Source organism: Dryobates pubescens, chromosome 6, assembly GCF_014839835.1.
Source record: "Dryobates pubescens isolate bDryPub1 chromosome 6, bDryPub1.pri, whole genome shotgun sequence".
Taxonomy (NCBI): domain Eukaryota; kingdom Metazoa; phylum Chordata; class Aves; order Piciformes; family Picidae; genus Dryobates; species Dryobates pubescens.
Window position 1 is genome coordinate 21,247,047 of NC_071617.1, and position 6,095 is coordinate 21,253,141.

Genomic DNA, 6,095 nt, shown 5'->3' on the forward strand with positions numbered 1-6,095 from the left:
GTTCCTGCTAGCCACAGTGTTTCTTATACAAGCCAGGATGTTCTTGGCTTTCTTGGCCACCTGGGCACACTGCTGACTTATAGTCAGTCGACTGTCCACCAGTACAAGGGAACAACTTGGACAGTACAGGCAGAGTGCTTTGAAAAATAAGCCCACAAATTCAAGTATAGTGATCTAAGGCATGCAAGAGGGGAACTGGACTGTACCAGGTGAAAAACCAGACAAGAATATTTTTAATTGCATTATTAATTATTCAGAGCAATGACCTCAGTGTGTTCTTAACACAAATTAATTTTTCTGTTGCAGCTCTTTCTTTGTAGGTATCTATTAGTAATTCCAATTTGCAAGTAAGAGATACAGATTATGCAACTGACTTAAAGCCTGCTAAAGACAGTAGTCTTTTTTCAAACCCAAGAGGGCAAGCTATCTAATCTGCTCTACAAGACAGAGAGGATCCACTAATCTTGTTTTTACACCTTCACACCAAGGAAAAATGTTGTGCTTCCAGCCTGCAACAGAAAAATATATCAGGTCCTGATTTTCTGACAAAGTAATAGCTAGGCAAATCAATGTGGCAAGACCGTTATTAAAACTTACATGAAGACCTAAGTACAGTCCTTGGCTACTTTTGAACATTGAGGTTCAGAATTAAAACAATAATTTATGTGAATTCTATCATCTTCCCACCTAATCATGGCTGCATGCACTTAAGAGAGCAGATTATGAAAGCAGCAAATCAAGCTGCTGACTGAAGTGAACCAAACTGCACATTTCCCCCACACTAGCTAGTCAATGCATTCTCAACATTAAGAACCAAAGCTTTATTCAACAAATCACTTTAGAAAAGTCACTGGTAGATCTATCAGCTGTAATACAGTGAGTTAAAATGATCCATAATCCTTGCTACATTCATTTCTACTGTTTAACATTCCCAGAGGAAAAAAAACCCAAACAAACAAAAAAAACCACCCAAGGAAACAAAACAACAGAGAATAGAAGTACCTAGGAAGAAAATGGAAGCAGATTTGAGTTTAAACTGAGTTTTGTATTTTGTAATGGAAGTTAAAGGGAGGTCTTAAAAAGAACAGAGTGAAAGCTGTCTGATCAGATCACGATTTCTGCAGTTGCCATAAAGTTAAACATTATCATCATTACATTTCAATTTCCCTGCAGAATCAATAAAGATGCAGAGAGTCTGCTGCCCTTGAAAGCATTCCTGAAGCCCTGTATTTTCTGTAGAGTTTTGAAACTGCCAAAACCAAAGAAATGTGAGAGTTCAAAGTTGTTCACTTAAAAGCAGCACACTGGATTCAAAGTGGATAAAGGAACAATTCCATATAAAATATGGCAACTGCTCTGAATGATGAACTAACTGGCTTCTCTTTGCCCCTTATATGAAAATTCAGGAGTCACTGTCAGGAAAAGGGAGTGTGGGTGGTCACATCCAGCTGATTCCCTAATTCAGTGGCATCTGCAGAGCCTGCTATTATTTTGTAACCTGTTACAAAATCTTGACACTATTGATCAACATCAAGGCTGCCACCAGCTTCTGTTGACTCACTATTCACGAGCTTATTACGTGACCGATTTTTATCAACATGCCATACCACAGAAGAACACATGGCTGAAACAGCAATGATTCAAGTTTTCATCTAGATATTGGCCTTCTGGGAAATGATCCTTTGTAGTTTTATGCATATCAAAGCTTCATATATTTCAAAGAAAACCCCTGAGCATAAAGGATTTAGGCTGTCAGTTATGTACTTTCAGCCAGTACATGAAATAGTTTTCCACATTTTCAGTATGCAGCAGGAACTTCTCTCATTGACTGGCGGACACAGATTATACAAATCTTTGCTTAGCTAACATCTTGGAGCACAAGTTGTTTTGCTTCAGTACAAATACAGGCAGGGTCAGTATCTTAAAAGGTTACAACATACTCACTAAAAAAATGGGTAGTATTGGTTCATCTTCATTATCTCAATCATTCCCCTATGAATGGTGCTTTTTATAAGCAAAATGACTTTTTCTACTCCTCGTGTAACCTGGGTTCTGGCTATTAAATTACATTTCTACTGTTTGTAAATCAGGGGTAACACCCTACAGAACTGTCTGGAATTCCAGTTACAAATCTACTGCTCTCATATTGCTTTTCTCAGAGAAGTATTTTAATCTTTGGCGTTTCTAATAAGATGAAAACTGCCGTTCACCTCTCAGACTGCAGCTGAACAGACTTCATGCCCAAAGAAGCCGCAGCCAGTGCTATCGCACTGACCAGAAGTATGCAGGAGGAGCATTTGGTGGGTTTCAAGTTAAAAAGAAATGTTTTTTTTCCCAAGGTCCTTTTAAGAAATACAGTAAGAGTGGTACTATTCTGTCAGCATTATTAGAATTTCTTTGCTTAGCTTTACCTCTCTTTCTTCTGTGCTCACATCCATGTGTGATTTTGATTATGACAAAACAGTTGACCTTGGTTGCGCCTATACCCTAGCAGCAATAAGCACAATCATTATGACCTGTCTTCTCACAGTGAATTTCATCTTTCACCATGTAATAAACACAATGCATACATTCACTTTGTGGCTTCCCCTTTCTGATCCCTACTGATTCTCATTCTTCACAAGGAGGAGGTTTTTTTTAAAGAAAATTGATCTCAGTACCTGAGCCTCGGTGCTTTCTTCGTCAGAGTATCTGTGTTGGTACCACGTGGTGCCTGGCTAAGGCTGTGTAGTCAATTATGCAGTATCTGGGCAGAGAAGCAATCACAGCATGTATTAATGTAACGTTAATCACCTGATGTCTCTCTCTTAGCGCAATCCTTATCACTGCTGATAGCGGGAATGGGTCTCTAAAAAACAGCCTCATGCCTTTATTTATTTTTATTATTATTCTCTGTCTCCTTCCCTGTTTTAGTAAAGTATTTGCTTTGTGTTAGGCATAATTACAGTTGGTCATTATAGAAAGGAGTGGGATTTGTCATAATAATACTCTGCTTAATCGACTAGTTCTCACTTTTTGTACACTGATATTTAATACAGCAGTAGAAAGACAAGCACAGTTATACACACTCACACACGTCACCAAGGCTGGGCTTAGCTATTTTTCTCATCTTGAAGAGGGCAAGGAAAGCTATTTATCACACTTGGGCTAAAAGGGTTTAGAGCTGTAACTGCTTGCACCTTTTAAAGTTGCATCACTGTGGGATGTACACATAACCAATATGACATGAAACATTTTCATGATTACATTGCATTTTTCATTTAGGAATTTGAAAAATGATCCCTCCTGCTGTTTTCATAACACTGCCAGCATAGCTACACAATTCTGCTTGACAGAGACAAGAAATATTTAAAAATGACAAAGCACAGGAGCTGAGTTATATACCTATAATTCCTATGCTTCCACTGCTAACATTTACCACCCTACTCTGTAATTTCTGCTGAACGCCTCAGCTCTCACTGTTGGAAACCTGACTCTTCAAGATGCAAAGAAAAGGTTATCACCTCAATTCACTCATGGGCAAATTACTCAGACTCAGCTGCCAATCAATGGTCCACTCCAGCATCCAAGCTGATCTGTATCTATCATGGGCGTTTACGTGTCAGATTCTTACAAGCAAGCTGGAGCAGATAAATGTGTTTAATGACAGCATCATGCCAATGACACATTTTCTGCAGGTAATATTTGCATTATGTATTTACTGTTGCCAAAGCATCTGGAACACATCAAATGAAAGCAATGACATATTTCTCTTTCTGAGCACAAGTTCCAGCAAAAAAGAAAATCCAAGATCATAGGAAAACACTTTGGATGAGGAAGCCTGGATGTACCTTTGCCTTTTCTTCCTGCTCCATTTCTACCTTCTCTATTTCTTTCCATCCTACTTTATTACCTTTCTGCCTCTTTTTTTTTGTGGGGGTTTGGTTGGTTGGTTTTCAGTTTCTTTTTGTGTGTTTTGTCTTGTTCCTGTTCTTCTCTTACTATGGAAAAAGTATATCTAAAGGAAGAGAAAAGCAGATGCGCTCCTATCTGGCTCACATAGTTTCAGCGATTTATGACTTTTGAATATAAATAGAGATTGGAAATAATCAACAGATGGTCGGAAACATAAATATTCATGAATTCTGAATCCCTGTATTACTCTGTCAGGTATTGTTTAGATGTAAAGAATATGTGTTGTCTAATCACCACTTTTGAGAAAGAAAGCCAGCTGTCTCTTAAACTGTCCCATGTCTTACCAAGCATTGTTTTGGACAACAAACTATGGCATGTGCCTGTATCATTTGAAAAGGTAACAAGAAGTAAAACCTGACAAACATCTTTATGGGCTTCTAATGCTCTCTGCTTGAAAAATCAAACCAGCCCAAAATTTCACTTCAATGATAGGCAGGGGTAAAATATGCTAAGTAATACTATAAACTAAATATTAATTTCAACTTGCAACTCCACAACGTATAGAAAATCAAAGAGACTCAAAACAACACAATGTCACAAAGAAATGTGAAATTAAGTATTTACACTTCTGCAGCATTAACATCTAGCAGCAATCTATTTTATATAAGTAATAAGCTGCTGCCACCTTCTGAAAAAGAATCATCATGACTACAAATGTCATCTTCCTCACAAGCTCAAAGTAACATGAGATATGCATTCTGAAGCAAGAAAATTAAGCAATAAAACAAGTCCTGCTCCAGCATCAATATAGAAAAAAAAAAATAAATCTCTGCACTCACACATTCTCTTGAGCAAAAGGCTACGCTGAGGGTGACCTCAACACTTCCAAGCACAAATGTTATGTCATCCTTATCCCAACTCACAAAAACACTCTGACATCTATTGGCCACCAAACAGTCAAAACTGCCACTGAAGCAAGCCAACAGTTCAGTTACCTCTCTTTAGGCATACCCTTACCTCTTAAATGCCTACCTGCTTAATGAAGAGTCTTCTGTCCTTGGGAACACTTACTAACCACAGTTTCCCCTTTATACAGCAACAGAAAGTCAGCATTTCTCTCAGTAGTTTCTCTAAGAACAACCTGTCTCTCCAGAGATGTTGTCATCATTGCTGACAACGAGGGCTAGAACAACCTTTCAGGGAGGACTGGATACAACAAGGGCAGTGCCATGACTGACGCTTTATGGGCTGTAAACGGGATCCTGCTAATCAACACTGGCTGTTGATACAGCTGTTCTTCAACAGCTGCACTGCTCACAGGCCAACCTGCTTCAAAAAATCACTGAACTAGTGTCTTATGATTTGGAGGAAAACCACACCTAAGGTCCTACAATAGCAGAATATGAAAGTAGATTTGTTTTGGAGGCAAGTCTCAGTTATGACAGAAATATGCCCTAAAATAAGCCCCAAAAAGGAGGAAAAGGATGTCTTAAAGTCATTCCTAATGTCACCTTTTTTTCATTCCCACTTATTCAAAATTCTCTGCTATATTTTTTAGACGCAGCTATTAAGACTTCTCCAGTAATTCAAGAAAAGCATGAGCCTATGCTTAAAGATGCTTGGGAGAAACAAGCCAATATGGAAACACACAGCTACCACTTGGCTGCTTATTACAACTCTTCATACACAGTGCAAAGCCCATCACAATCTCTATATACTTACTGGCATATTTTGTTTCTTAATGCTAGCAGGCAGCTCTCAATGTGCCATTCCAGTGCTTCAAGGCTCCACCCATCTCATGAAAAAATGAGGCAGCAGTTTTGGGATTTGCTGTTTTTCAGGGAGGTCATAAAGTTCCTGCGTCAGAGCCAGCCTTAACTTCATGATAAAAGTAATAGCAAAGTAGTGGCATGTGTAAAATTGATGAGTTTAAACTGGAAGCACTTCTCTAAAACTCATTTAGTCTTTCCCTCAGAAACTTGCGTGAGGAGTTCTTCACCGCCCCCTTGGGTAACTAAGATCTCCTATGGGACTTCTTGCTAAACTGAAGGAGTCACGACTCTGCTCATTTTTCACTTGGGGCTATTTTTCTTAACTTCTGAGACGAAACGCTGCATCCGTGACGGAGCCCTCTGCAAATTCTTTTCTGTGTGTTTCCCGCCGCTCACACAACTGCTAGCGGTTTCAGTGGCCGCCTACCC